This window comes from Seriola dumerili, unplaced genomic scaffold (assembly GCF_002260705.1).
Source record: "Seriola dumerili isolate Sdu_G_001 unplaced genomic scaffold, Sdu_1.0 BDQW01000016.1, whole genome shotgun sequence".
In the NCBI taxonomy this organism is placed as follows: domain Eukaryota; kingdom Metazoa; phylum Chordata; class Actinopteri; order Carangiformes; family Carangidae; genus Seriola; species Seriola dumerili.
Window position 1 is genome coordinate 1,255,726 of NW_019174271.1, and position 16,253 is coordinate 1,271,978.

Sequence of the window (16,253 nt, forward strand, 5' to 3'; positions counted from 1 at the left end):
CAATTAAAGACCCTCTGATAAAAATCCAGTGTTTGACCTTGTTAACATCCATAGGATGTTTTTATACAAGACATATGATGAGTGAAATAATCATCAGCACCATGACTGATTGTTGAACTGCAGTGAACCAATGACAGTCTCATAAACACAGATTCAGACAGCCAGGGTTTCATACGTCACAAACCTCAGGAACCAATCCTGTCAACTTGTGGGGACAGGGGCTAAATAAACCTGAAACCTTGTCAGTACAGAGAGAGAGAGCGTTAGCATTAGCACAACCGCTAACACTGTGTCAGCCACTGCCAGTTACAAGCTAATAAACAACATAACAAATAAAAGATGCTAACTACGCTAACCGCTCTGATACGTCTGCTAGACTACGTCTGTTTCCTCCTCTAAACATCTTGATGCTCTCTGCTGTTACACCTGTCCACCTGGAGCAAGCAGGTTGTGGGCGGGGCATTTCTCAATCAGGAAGTAAGAGGAGATGAAACTATGTTAAATTAAATATAAATCACAGCAGAGGATTTTTACAGGGTTTAAAACATGTCTGGAGGAACTTTGATGATATCTGAAGAAACATGGAAATCTAAAAATAAACTCACCTTCCCCAGTTAGTGTTGTCATGTGACCAATATTCTGATTCCTTCAAGCTGTCTCTGTCACATCAGCGTCAGTAGTAATCTAACAGATTTATTTCATTCATAGTATTTATATTTAGAGCTAACAGAGGCGCAGTCACTGTTAACATCACACCAGCAGAGGAATGCCAGTGGGTCTCCTCAGGCCTGGTGGCCCGGCCCACAATGATGCAGCCTGGTAATGGGCTCCCTGTTTGGAGTGGAGTGCAGCAGCCTAAGGACTTGGCCCGAGATAAGGAAGAGTAATGATCTTTGGCGATGAGCGAGCCATGCTGTGGCTGCTTCCACTCTTAACGGTCTCATTCTGCACACCAACAAATACGCCGCACGGAGTCATCGCTCCAGTCCAGGACGTTTTCTGGAAGTCCCACTGAGAGCATCTGAAGCTCAGTGTCTGGGCTGTGGCGAGGAGCTCCCGGGGGAGGCGAGCTCTGTCCCGGGCCCTGGCATTTTGAAAATGCCGTTCCTTCCTGTGTGGTTTCTGGGGGGCTTCCTGGCCCTGGCTGCAGCACGACGACAGATGGCCAACTGGACATCCATGACGCGGCCTTCTGGTGCCATCCTCATGCCACATATGCTTCACCCCGCGGCTATGACTTCCTGGAGATTGCTTTCTCACAGACCCTCACAGCCGTCACCATGGCTACACAATCCCAATTGTGGCGAACAGACCTAAGCATGCACACACACACATTAAAACCCTCTTGAAGCCCTAAATCACCACGAGAGGCATTCCAAAGCCACTGTCGGGTATTCTTTTATCAGCCAAACACATACTGTTAATGCTGCACAGTGGGTAACTGCCATCACTTTCTCTTAATGTCCCTTAATATTCAGATTTCATGTCATGAAGCCAAATTGTTGGAACTAGATAATAAGATGAGTCTCAGTCAAGCCTCAACAAAAGCTGACTGGAATGGATTTCACTCTGTGGTTATGACAAGATAATCAGAGGCATTTCCAAACACAATGCTCAGCACTCATCTGGTCATGCTTTGGGAAACAATCGTGCTGCTTTGGCTGACTGATGAGCTCAGGGTAATCTGTGGAATACCTTGAAAGCAAACACGATTGATTATTTTGCAATCAAATTGGCTCTGTGGAGTGCAGTAGATGAGGTGCACAGGCAGGTGGAGGAAATGGAGGAAAGTACACATGAGAGAGAGCTGTGGATAAATGAAATGACAATTACAAAGGTAGCTACGCAGCCCGGGTGTATTAGATTGAATGCTAATTAGTAGATTATAAGTTTTAAAGGAACAGCGCGGGAATCTGGGGGAAATAGATCAAATGAGAACAGTGTAAATATCTGCATAACCTCTTTCTTTTCTCTTTTTTTCTTCATCAGCATTCACATGACATTAAAGCCAATTTGCTCAGTGCAGCGTTGTGAGGGAGTCTGGGAGCTCACTTATTAGCAAATAGCTAAATGTTTTATGGTTTTAGTTTTAGAAGATATTATCATCTGTTCTGATTAACAGGCGAAATAACTTTTATGAAAGCCTATAGCAATATCCCTTGAAAGACTTGTTATTTTAAAAAATCTGTTTTTTCTGTTTCAGTTTTATCTCATTAATCACATTTTTAAGCTCAATATTTTATTTGAAGTGTTGATCCATAAGAAGATATATTTGTGGTTTTAAGAACCAAAAACCATCTCAGTGTAGTTTTACATCTCCTCTCTCAGGCTTCTCTATGGAGCTCAAGTAACAACAGGTCATGAGCCAATCAGAAGAGAGGGGTGTCTGAGCCTCTCTTCTGGTTGGCTGACTGTTTTCTGCGTGATCCAATAAAAAATATAGCAGATTTCAGGTAAACACTCAGAGAAACCAAATCCTGCAAGGTTTGGATGGTGGGTCCAGGTGGGCGGGGCTTGGTGACTGCTTTGTTGTGACATCACAAAGTTCCAGAAGTCCTGACGGCTGGTTTTAAGGCTCAGTTTCTGAATACAGGCTGTGTGTATTTCTCTGTGGACTGAAGCTTTGATACTTTCACAGCATTAATATAGAACCTAGACCTGCTTTATGAACAAACTACACATGGACATCATTAGACTGGATGGAGGTTTAACAAACCAAGTAACAGTCAGCTTTCCTGACTGATTTCTTACATGTCGCGTAAATGAGGAACCTGGTTTCTCTTATCATTACACAGAGTGATGAGTCCTTGTGTTTAAAATAATCAGGATGAAACTGAAATTAACAGAAAGTTGCCTGCAGGACTCAAAATGACTGTTTCAAATACTGAACATTTGACAATTTATTAAATTGATACATTCATGCTGCGAGGGAAAACTCTGCTGTGTCTGTGTCCGTGTCTGTGTGTGTGTCTCACACACACACACACACACACACACACACACACACACACACACACACACACACACACACACACACACGCAGCGAAAATAAAAAGTCTGCACCATCACAGCTTCTTCTATGACTACTACAGTTAAATATGTGAGTCATGCATCTGACATAAGAGCAACCATCTGACGTATACACAGGTTTACAATAATACAGATTTGCAGTGTATGTAAACACACGTCTGATTACACACATAACCTGGCGGAGGATTTAGCAGCTAAAGAGCCAGACATGTTCTTCCGGAGAGTTAACACTGAATCACGGTCCTGTGGTCAGACACAACACTCCAAACAGCTGCTGATGTTGTTCTGTGTTTGTTTGGTGAGTAAACAGGTGAGAGCTTTGTTCAGCCATGTCAACTTTGCAAAGCCAATAATATCAAACTGTGTCTGCTTTAGCTGGTTGATCATGGACTCATTAAACATGTTTTTTGTCATAATCCTGTGCTGGAAGTAAAGGGATGAAACATTCATCTTATTAAACTGCCTCTGAGTTAGACACAATACTTCCCTTATTTTTGACAACATGATGAAACTTTCAGAGTAACACAGATGAACTAGAATCACCCCCTTCTGTCCTCAAACCAGCCAAGTATCAGGAAACAAGGTCAACTCTCCTCCCTGAGTTACAGCATTGAATACTGGCCAGAAATGTTTTTACAGAACATTATGATGTCACAGTGAAGTTGACCTTTGACTTTTTGGATATAAAATGGCATCAGTTCATTTCGTCCTTACAGACATAGTTAAATTGTGTCATAATTAGTGAATGAATTTGTGAGTAATGGCCAAAAATGTGTTTGTGAGGTCACAGTGACCCTTGACCTTTGACCACCAAAATCTATCGTTGAGTCCAAGGGAATGTTTGTGACAAAATTTGAAGAAGTTTCCTCAAGGTGCTGCTGAGATATCGTGTCTATTATAATGTGACGGACGGACTGACGACATAAAAACAATATGGCTCCTCTCTGACTGTCGCAGGTGCAGAGAAATAAAAATCAAATTTGCATCAGGTGCAAAATGATGTAATGTGGCCTTAAGAACAGTCTGGAGGGTGAGGAGAACAGAGTCAGACTTTAATGTCACAGTCTGCAGTGAACCTGCGGACATTAAATAAACTTTAGCAAGTAGAAGTTTGTATGTGCTCATCTTTATATTTTGGTCAGACACATGAGTAATTACAAAGAGACAACACAGAGCAAGCAGCTCATTATCTGCATTCTGTTGTTCTATCACTCCATTCTCTGGGGAGAGTAAACCATGGCATCTCTATGCCCTTGCCAATACTTTGTGAAACAAACAAAGTTGTGAGGCAGAACCAGGAACTAATTTCATTAGCAGCTGCCATTTGTGACTGATTACAGGCTGTTCTCAGTAGCTGGCAAGCAGGTCCAAAGTTCTGGGAGGTTAATAACCAGTAACAATCAATTACTTAACAATTCTGATATGATCAATGGGGTTTCCAATTCGGCAGACATTGAGATGAGCAACGGAATACGATAAAACCTCAAACATGCTGAACGCTCTGCAGCAGCAGTGAGCTGAGCTGACAGAGAACACAGATATACAATGTCCAACAGTGCTCCGTCCCCACAGGAAGGACACACGTCTAATGAATGAGGAAGTACACATAAAAGGGGTTTAATGGGCACATTAGGATGAAACAATGAGCAGAGGCATATTAAAAGGCAAACTCCAGGCAGAATCACAGTACATCTGCATTGTCAAAAAAGAGAACAGTGCACCAGCAGCATCTTAATTAGTGCACTATGAGCCATCAGTAGTCCTCCCCTGTATTGTCATGCATCTTTGTCCACATCAGGACTGATTATTCTAATGATGTCTAAACCTCTGTCCAGCCATTATTCACACATCACAGAACCCGGGCTTGTTATCTTTGACGGCATGGACTCTTGTCTCCCTGAATCCACAAATTAAATCCAGGAAAAGGCTCTTGTCCCTTCCCTCCCTGTCCTCACTAGTGTCCATCCAGCATTCAAGTCACTTAGTGAAGCCATCAGATGAGCCGCGACGTTCCTTCTCACCATTATTTTCTCACTGGCAGGAAGAAAATGTTTGTGTCATAACAAGACTGAAGGTGTAAAGTCCTGCTAGGGGCAACAAAGTTGATTAAATCCTGTAATACTGCGGTGTTGTACACAGACATGACGACGAGTACCTGCTGCTGCAGGAGAGGCCTTGGGATCTTTGTAATGAAAAGGGCTTTATCTCATACTTAAGATGAATTTGCTCCAGAATATTCCTGGCAATCTGCCAATGAGATGTTTTCTGTGCTATGTAGATATTTTGGCCTGAGGTCTTAAGAGGAGAGCTCGTGGAGTGTCCAGAGCATGCTCATGCTCCAGTGAGCATCAACTCTGCTCAGTAAATCCAAATTTCAATGATCCCTGTGTAAAAACATAAAAATAATCTCACACGCACTCAGGATATTTTTCCAACCCCCAATCGTTTCTATGTGTTTGTTTCTATGTAAAATTGATTGATGTCTGTCTTTGATTGGTTGTTTTGAAGTATAAATCTCTCTATATAAATATAAATGTATGTATATGGAGAGATTTATATCATGACTCAAATGCTCTGGACTGTTTAAATACTCTTACAAAAAATATCAGAATACTAATAATAATCATTTAAAATAAGGTTTTCATGACACCATTATTGAGATTTTGTAGGTGTGCACAAACACTCCACTCCCAGTGACCTACAGTTACCCATAACACCCTTCTCTGTCCGGGCTTACAGTATGTAGTATGTGTGAATCCAGAGGCGCAGACTTTCATCTGAACACATCCTGCAGGACCTGCGTGTCGAGCGACATGATCGGTACAGAGGCAGGTTTAAAAAATAAAGAGAAAAATCATGAATGTATGTAGTGAAGTTGAAGTATGAGTATGAAGTTGTATGTTATATAATGTAAAACAGCCAGTGTTCCAGTCACAACAACAAACACACCTTTTCATTTTATGCCTGTGCGACAATTCATCTACACAGCAGTATCCGGGGCAAACTGAGCCACAGCATCATCGTCGTACACACATTCAGTACACACATCACACATCAGTGTGTTCACCTTGTAGAAGGGCTACTCTATCATGGCAAAAATCATAATCACTATCATCAGGATTATTTGACATGATTACTCATTGACTTTGGAAACTCCACACATTTACTGAACTTTGTCTTTTAACAGTGGAATTTCTTGAACTTCAAATAGAATCCAGCGAAAAACGAATTAAATAAGATAGATAGACAGACAGACAGACAGACAGACAGACAGACAGACAGACAGATAGACAGATAGACAGACAGACAGACAGACAGACAGACAGACAGACAGACAGACAGACAGACAGACAGACAGACAGACAGACAGACAGACAGACAGACAGACAGACAGACAGACAGACAGACAGACAGACAGACAGACAGACAGACAGACAGACAGACAGACAGACAGACAGACAGACAGACAGACAGACAGACAGACAGACAGACAGACAGACAGACAGACAGACAGACAGACAGACAGACAGACAGACAGACAGATAGATAGATAGATAGATAGATAGATAGATAGATAGATAGATAGAATTTCACAATGTTTTAGAAAGCCTAGTGTGCAACACATCAACCCTGGCAGCAGCTTGTTGATAGTAAAGCTAACATCAAGCAATGCCAAAAAAGAAAAAAACAGATCTCAAAACAAAAATTGCTGTGTCTATGTAGTTTTTCTGGTTATAGACGTTATAGGTTAAAGATATCTGGGCGTGGGACAGCAGCCAAACAGGACATGGTCTCTCCTGACTATATATAGAAAGTCTCTGAACCAGCAAACTACTCAAGAGCAATGCGACACAATAATCATTTCATCTTGATTATCTTGTTTTCATAACCTTTGGAAGCCAAAATCATAATCTAAAATAAAATGAGATTAACCACTCAGTCTTACATTGTAAACATAAGAAAATGACTCTAAATGAATTACTACTATTTCAGACAGCTCAGCCATGAAAAGGTAAGGCTAGGGTAAATGAATGGTAAGTTTTGACCGCAGTTATTGATCTTTAAATGTTCCAACACTCATCCAGGTCAGCTGTGTGTCGTGGCAGCAGATTAATCAAAGAAGCCCAGACCTCCTTCTCCCCCGCCACACCCTGCAGCTCCTCCTGGGAGACCTCAAAACTTTCCCAGGTCAGATAGGACATGTAATCCTTCAGTGTGTCCAGCTGGACAAGAAATTCTCTGAAGGGACGTGTCCAGAGAACATCCTAATCAGACACATGAACTACCTCCAGTGGATCCTCATTTCAGCCTCTTTTAATCTCAGTCTTTTGGTCACACCCCCAAAACTCCTGACCACAGGTGAGTCTTCACCTGGAGGCTCAGCTCCCTCTTCAGAACCACATTAACCTGCTGATGTGGCACCAATCCAAGAGTCGATCTCACATCTCATCTTAATCTGACTGTGTGAATAACACAACGTTTGCACAGGCTGTGCAGCAAAAGCAGCATGTTAGCAGAGCAGCTGCTTCAGTTATTCTGTGTCTGCGCAGGATGCGTTCAGGCTCAGTGCTGAGTGTGGGTCAGTCGTGTTTTGGTAGTGCACAGAACCCCGAGACACAGTCACTGTAGTTATTCACGTGCAATAGAGGAAATAGACTTAAAGCAAAAAAATATATATCAGATGCACAAAGACCTGATGATAAAATTTAAAGAAAACCCGTAAGAACATGTCAAGATATCCTGCTGTTGAACTCAAAGTTCACTTACTAGCTTTTCTGGAGCTTTAACCTGTATGCAACAGTCTTCCTCTGTGAACAAATAGTTGTCATGGAGATGTTTCTACTCAGACACTCATACTTGAGTCATGAGTTGGTTTTAGCGTCGTCGCCGGTGAAATGATCAACACAGTGTGACAGCTATTGCCAAATGATGATGGTTTATTTGTACAAACACCACGACAGATGGAGGCTCTGAATGGGCGCCACGCGTAAACAACACACACAATGGAGGCTCGTGGATCTCGTGTTCTGCTGACACGGCTGAATGTCTGAGTGTGTCGCCATGGAGACGTCAATACTGCAGACTGTAAACCAGATCAACAGTCACCTCACTTCACCTCAAGTGTCCTGTTCCCAGACTGATAAGAAATGCTTCATAACTGCTGCGGTTAGGAGGATGTGTGGATCCTTAAGAGGGGTCAGAGGTCATAAGAGGTCAACAAGCTTTTGTGTGTTAGAGTTAAAGTGCAACCACACCCCGATCGGTCATTAGCCCAAAGATTGAGTATCTTTTTGAGTATCTCAAAAAGCACTCTCTAAATAAAATGTATTATTAGTAGCATTTCTCAGATTTATAGTTTTAATCTAATTTAGAGAGTAGGGTGTTCCTGCAGAACCAGAGGGTCTAGTTTCAGATTCTTCAGAAGAAGTGTTTTTTTTAAGCCATATTTAAAATGATAAAATAATACATTTGTATTGATAATACACAACCGTGGTCCTGAAAATGCAGCCTTGTGTAGGCGACTGCAGGAACATGATACTGCTTAAATTAGTATTCTAACATGTTAGTTCTGTTCTCTCTCTCTCTCCTTTCCTTGTTATTGTTCATTATTGTATAAACATATATATATACAGTATATATATATATATATATATATATATATGTGTACAGTATATAATCTTGAATGTGTCCCCAGAGTCGTCTTTGTGTCTCCAACCTTTCAAATATCTGGTTGCAAAGGCTGTATCATATGATTCCATCTTTCTCTTATCTGATAATTACCTTATCATGCTAATTACACAATCTACCCAACATGCAACTCTTAGCAAACACAAAGTTGACAGAAAGACAGAAAGTAACACTTGGTTGGAATAAACCTTTAAAACTACATAGACGTATGGTCCTCAAACCAGCCTCCAGCACTCACATTCACTAGGTGGCGCTGGTGTGGAAAAGGGTCCTAGAAATGTGGCCCTGAAACTGTCCTGCAGGAACATACTGCTGAATTAACCTGGCTCTTATCAATAATGTTAACATTGATCCTGAAAAGCCTTCTCATATGTGATCATATGCAATCAGACTTAAGCAGGACATCGATCTCACCAGTAGCTATGTTGTTATATCCTGAAGTCCAACACTCATGTGAACCACAAACAGCATGTCCATGACTAAATGCTGGCATTTCCTGAGCTATCACAGACGCTAGTCTAGTCACAACACTGTAACACATTACTGTATGTAGTTATGATGCCACACCTCACACGGACATTTGCATCACATGAAATGTACAGTATATATATGGTAAATATGCGATCTCAAGGGAATGTTAATGGCAGCCACCAGCATGCACAGATCTGTTATCTTCACTTCTTACATAGAGAATAACAGGCTGTCATGGCAGCAGTAATTGATTTTTTTGATTTTTATACTATTTATTTATACTGAAGAAAAGCAGCTCATACTCTGAAAAATACACAAGTGACTGGCACTCAGGGGATTCATTACTGTGTTCATCCAGAATCACAGCAGAGCCAGTGCTAGTTTGTTAGCCTGTGGATACACTTTGACCTGTAGCCTAGCATAATTGTGATTGGCCTATGGATTTATTGTAAGAACTGGATATGTCACCGCCGCTCTGCCTTGCAGCCAATTTTTCCCAGTGGCCACTTGCAGCGAAAAATCCCCTGCACCCCAAAAAGCATTTTTCCCATAGACCACAATAGCTAAAACTGTTGACAGGACACCTCCAGCAGTAAACACAATCAATTATTAATCTTTTTATTGTATATTTTTAAGCCATGGACTTTTAATCTTTGTAAAAGTTTTCAAAAGCCCAGAAAAGTTTTTTTTTCTTGATGAAATACACATGGATGTTTGCTAGGTTGATACAAACGCCATACGGATGTACAGAAGTTTGTAGGAAAAGTAATTAACAACATAAAGGAGAGTTTTTGTTTTCACATATCAAAATATTTTGATTTTGTGATTTTGTGTGGCAGTTATGGGTCACTTGTCAGCCTTTGTTCTCCAACGTAATTGTTTTTCAATCGATATATTAGCCGCGTAATGACTGGATTCATGATACGATACTGTAAGCGATTTTTTTATAACTACCTCGTAACACTTTTCTTCAGTGAATTTAATTTTGTTTGTTTTAAACTGTCTCAGTGTGGTAAAATTATAACTGACTTCCAGTCCACTGGGTCAACAGTGGTGGACTGAGATGGTGCAACCTGCTCCGCTTCTCCCACCGGTCCCTGAGGGAAGGAACTGTCATGGACGTCCTCATCATCGTCTCTCTTACTCCCCAGGTCGTCATTGTGTTCAGTACACAATATGCTAAATGTTCTATGGCATTTATTATCATTTAAATTAAATCTTTCTATAAAAAAAATCCTTTTGATTTATTTTATCTTTTTCAAATCAAATATCTGGGACAGTAATGTACTTAATGAAAATACCTGGGTTCTGTGACAGCTACAGTTGTGGACACTGAAATTCTGCAGTGTTGTGGAAATATTGTGTTAATAAGAGTCACACCATGCAGCCTGAAAGAATTTGTGTATGAAAAACTAATGATGATGATGTGAGTACAAGCTGCCTATAAACTCATCCAATAAGGACAATTATTAAAAAAGATGATCATCATAGACAAATATATCAGTGTAAAAACCAAAATCAGCACATATTTATTTGATATGTTCCACTATAAATACGTGAATGGTTTCTCGGGCAGAGATAGGAGGGAGAGGACATGTCACTTTAGGAGAGGACAGTATTGTGCTGAAGGGTCGGCTTGTTATAGTGGAATGCTCTCAGGCTCAACCATGGAAATATGTAACATACATGTGGACGACAGTGAAAACAGACAGAACTCTAAGTAATGACACTGCAAATTATACATAACGATAGCACTGCGCAGCTTTAAAAAAAGAAAAAGACGTGCTGTATGAATATGCTTTTCAATATAAAAAAGGTAAGAGAGTAAAGCCCTCGTGATAATTTTAAGCATAACGCGGAAGTAAGCCGGAAGCCAGAAACTTTTTCTGTATATGCGCCAGGCGAGCAATTCCTATAGAACTGAATGGGCGCAATTTATAGATCCGGGATCCAGGTATACATCCATGGATTGGCCCCGGTGCAACAATGGCTCTGTCACCGTGGAGATGCTCACCATGCAACTCCCCTCCTCCAAACCTAGCCTCTGATGTAACAGCCTGTCCTGGACTCAAACGACCACGGCAACTATCAAACATCTGAACTAGCTTTATTCAGCCAACACTAACAAACCAACACAAAGCTAGCTTACATTGTGTAGCAGTTAACATGGGACAAATAGCCTCTAAGAAAAGCTCATTACAGGTTTACACAGTATAAATGAATGGATGGCGACACCTGATCACACAATCACTGTATTTACAGAATTCATAATCAATGGCACAGCGGCCACGCTATCACACACATACATTACAGCAGGTGCAACATATGAGAGGTAATGATTACATTACTGTAGATTTGAATCCCTGATCCCGCTCCATAAAAACAGAAACCTGTACTCACCCATTCAAAGTTCATCCACGAAAGTCACTAACAACACTGCTCAAGTCCAGGTCCGAGTTCTGCTGTTCTCTAATTAGAGTGTATAGCCAATCAAGCTAACGTTAGCCTCCAGCTGCTCGTCAACATGCTAACATTCAATACACTTGAAGCACGGTGAGTAAATACGTATCTAATGTCGTCAGTTCAGCAGTAAACGCCTCCTGTTCTACCCTTCCTCTCCTGAGCGCCGCTCCTTTTGTTTGGACTTGTTAAAGATTTAGACCGCATTGTCCACTAGCTGAAGAAAACGCTTCTTCCTAAAACGTTGAGAAAAAAATTACGTCCACTCGGGCAGGTGAGCAAGCTCATTGGTCAGATTAGGATTTCTCAGCAAACCTTACTTTGTAACTTTTAGGAACAGGAAGTAACCAAATGAAATAAGTGGTGGGTAAAAATAATATTCAATTTCAGTAAACATGCAGTTTTGTACGACGGAGTATTAGGGCCACATTTCGAGGAACAAAAAAAAATCTGATATTAAGGAAAAAAAATGTATATTATTATTTCATAATATTTTTCAGCTGTAACTGCATGCAATACCGTTGCTTGCTGCACGTCTGTCTTCTCAGTCTGAACAGAAGGACAAACTTGTCTAGTCTACCGCATAAAAAAAACCCTGCTTATTCGCACCAATTCAGGTGTAAAAACGTAATTAGTTTTCCTGGAAAGAGCCAGGCTAGCTGTTTATGCTAAATTAAGCTAGTTAGCTGCTGGCTGTAGCTTCATATTTATCATAAAGACATGAGAGTTCCTGTAGCATAAGCCTTATCAAAATCAAAACTGATGTGGCTATAGTTACTTGTAGATGATAAGTGATCTTCCATCTTATTTAATGGCTGTGATGATTTTCAGCGTTTTCTTTTTTCAAACCTTAACACTGGGTCCACTGAGCTGAACATTGCGTTCTGCCAGATTTGTGTTTATTAATTTATTAATTTGACCAGGTCAGCAGAAAACCCTCCCTGCCCTCACTTTACTCATATATGTGAATGCATTGAAAAGGCCTGACTGGTTTAAAACCTCGTAGATACCAAAGAAAATGATAAACATGAAGCTCATTTCTGAAAGCTTGAGAGGATGAGAGAGAGGAGAGGAGTAGTAAAATAGAAAAACAAATCATCCATGTTTGTCCTCCTGCCAGAAGAACAACATGATGGCCCTTATATTACAAAGAGGAACTACTTGTAACACCCTCATATATCCCTCCTCCTCTCTTTAAGATCTCTGGATATCTTCAACAACATGGCATCAATCCACAGACACACAATCCTCACTGTGTTTACAGGAGATAGATTCACACACTGCAAACATCTGTGCTTCCTTGTTGTCTGCAGAAAGCAACGGAGAGGCACCCTGATGGCCTCCCATCCCCCTCATCCCTGCCTCCCTCCCTCCTCCCCTCTCCTCCTCTCGTCAGTCTCTGTGTGAAGCTGCAGCATCTGTCAAAGGCAGAAAAACAAAGAGAGAAAGGAGGATTCCTCCAGCTTTACCTTTCAACGTAGGGAGATATACTGTGATTCAGCTCAGATGATGCTGCTCCTCAGCCTCGGCTAACAACATCACATGACCACCAACCACCTGCTCCTCGTGCCTGGTCATATGACCAGATTAGTGCCAGGCAAGGATCCCTGGGATTTGTAGTCTACCGGACAGCCGAAGAGGAAACTCATTCACTCAGAATAAAGTACAGATAGATAGATAGATAGATAGATAGATAGATAGATAGATAGATAGATAGATAGATAGATAGATAGCCTATGTAAAAATCATGAAATTATGAAACCTATTACAAATTGGAACATTTCCATATATTATCCATCACATACAAATATGTATGTTTATGTATGTATGCTTATATTGTTATATATATATATATATATATATATATATATATATCCATCACAAAGCCTGTCAGTATATTATTATATACAGTAGGTCCAACAGTCTGAGACCTTTCCTGAATGAGAAGATACATGTTTAAAATGAAAAAGAATAGAATAAGAAAAACATATATACCTCACAAAAAAGGTTTATATGTTATGTTGCTTGTATGTGCTTGTAATGTAACGTAAATGTATATATTATTAAATATTTATCATTAACATATATGCTTGTAACATGTTGTACCATACAAAAATTCATCACAGTTATTTTTGATATATGCACATACACACAATGTCCTATGGGTATTTCATATATTGTCAGAATTTAAGATGTCTGGATTCAAATGCAAATTAAAAAACTAGCAGGTAGTCTTCAAGGAGTTATACCATTAGTTACCATTACCATTAGTTACCTATATACCATTAGTTATACCATTAGTTATTATGCAGTTATTATATCACAAAAAACAAAAGATTTATTTCAAATGTAAAAAAAAACAACACGATAACCCGTAAAAATCCAAATTCAAGGACGAAACAGGAAACTAAATACACACAAGGACAGCAGATAACAAGACACAGGTGTAACACATGCGGGCGGGGCAGACAATCACTAAGGAGGGAAAACAAGACAAAGGCAAGAAGTGAAACAACAGTGAACATGCAAGGAAAGTTGCTTCAAAATCAAACAGGAAATAAACAAAAGTATATATATTTATAACAAATATGTTATAAACTTATATCTTCATATATCCAGAGCATGTATATATGTGATAATAATATATCTTCTTATAGACAACATCACTTTTGGTATAGGGACATACAGTATATATCATACATGATCACACAGCCTCCTCTCAGAGCAGACCGTGTGGTGGAGGAGGTCTGCCATCATGACTCCCACTTCTCAGACCGGAGTCCACGTTTTTCATGGACACATATCGCAGGTAACAGCCCTGGTGAGTGTGATCCGACACTTCAGGCCAGTTTGGCTTCAGGTCTCACCGCTGGGCACAGACTGCTGCTGGAGCTGGAGGCCCACAGTGAGCCCAGCTGGACGGCAGCTCGGAGCCAAAGTCTGACACTCCGCACACCAAACCTCTCAGCTTCCTGTGGACCTCCACCGCCCGGCTGGCAGCAGACGTGTGGAGCCTCTGACATGGTTTCTGCTACACGAGTCTATACCACAGCTAAATATAGCTGAACTGCTGCATGAATCGTATCATATTCCCCACAAAATCCCACATTTCAAACTGAAATCTTTCTGCTGAGCGGCATGAATAAATTATACCCGTTGACCAGCAGCTCGTGGCGTACAGGCCGGTAGGATCCGAGGCAGCCGGGGTTTCCGGAGCCCTGCTGCTGCCAACATAGAGAACAGCGATGTTGTCGGGCGTCGGCCATATTGATATCTGCTCACTGTCTGAAAGCACCTTAACAATTATGACCCACAAGCCGCTGTTCGACATTTAAATCTACAAAACAACTTTGTACCCACACTTGAGGCACACACTGAACTGTGGGAGCAGGAAACAGATGAAGTGTTGGAGCTGCCTGGGAGTGAGTTAACAAACAAATATTTCTCCTCATTATGGTTTTAAATAATTGCAACCAAAAACCAAGACTTCTCCAGGAGAGTTACAAGCTTTTCAGACGAAAGATTCTAAACAGGTCAGTCAGCTCAGCTTCTGTCTATGCAGATGTGATGACTCTGCACAGTGTGGACCAAGTAGTACACATGTTTACATACAAGGGCGCAGGTTTACATATGACGGACCACAATGTAGTGTTCCATGTGGCTCCCTTTCCTCTATTTATTATTGTATTTTATTTGGATCCACCAGCCACTACCAGGGTAGCAGCTACTCTTCCTTGGCTCCACTCAAGTAAACATGACATCATAATGTAAAATTATAATGTGAATTAAAATCCAAGACAAAGGGAAAAAGAATAAAACAAGAAAAAACAACAACAGTAAAACTAATAAGAATAATAACAGTAAAATATTTGATACAGCTCAGAAACAATAGTTGTACTAATAAATACAACATGTACAGTGACTGAAGAATAAAATAATAAGTATGTTCCTCATTAATGATCACATATTCAGATATTATGTGTTAAAACATGTCCTGTATGTAGAGGGCAGGTGTCTGTGACATCAACTTTTTCTTTCAACTTTTTCTTTAAAATATGAGACAGGAGGTAAAAACAACCTCCTGTTGCATGTCTAGTATTAAAGTTGTGACCACCACTACAATATAAAAACTGATGGTTCAGGACATTTGGGATTTGAGATGATGAAATATTTCTTATGAAATAAAAGCAGAGAAATAAGCATCCAGTCCCTCAGTGACCGGCCTCAGGTTGTGTTTGTTCTGGTAATGTTAGGTCTCGGTTCCAGTTCAGATCCAGATCCAGTCTCTGTTGTGGTTTTTCCAAATCTTTATTTGATGCACCTGAACACACCACTGGGCGGTGATCCAAGTGATTAAGAACTGATGTTTGAACAATGTGAGGAATGTTGTCACAGTAAAAATTTTGCACATCTGCTAATAACTGACGGACCTCTCCCAGTAACAGCAAATATTAATACAACATTGTCTGAGCTGCAGCACACACAGTAGTGCTGTCCATACCAATATGTTTTGTTACTTTGTCGACATCATGTCTCCAAAACAGAGACATCAGGAGCTCCTTCACCTCCAGAGCTTCAGTAACAGGCAGTAAACTAACCATCCA

General features: G+C 40.6%; 1 protein-coding gene across 2 annotated transcripts in view; it reads right to left on the reverse strand.

The window, feature by feature from the left end:
- The window catches only part of tsnare1 (t-SNARE domain containing 1), a 188,632-nt gene extending 175,443 nt beyond the window's left edge, over positions 1–13,189 (reverse strand). For both annotated transcript variants that reach the window (XM_022750926.1, XM_022750919.1), the window contains exon 1: positions 13,119–13,189. The gene's annotated coding sequence lies outside the window, so the exon portion shown is untranslated. The remainder of the gene's footprint in view (positions 1–13,118) is intronic.
- Positions 13,190–16,253: the final 3,064 nt, after the last annotated feature.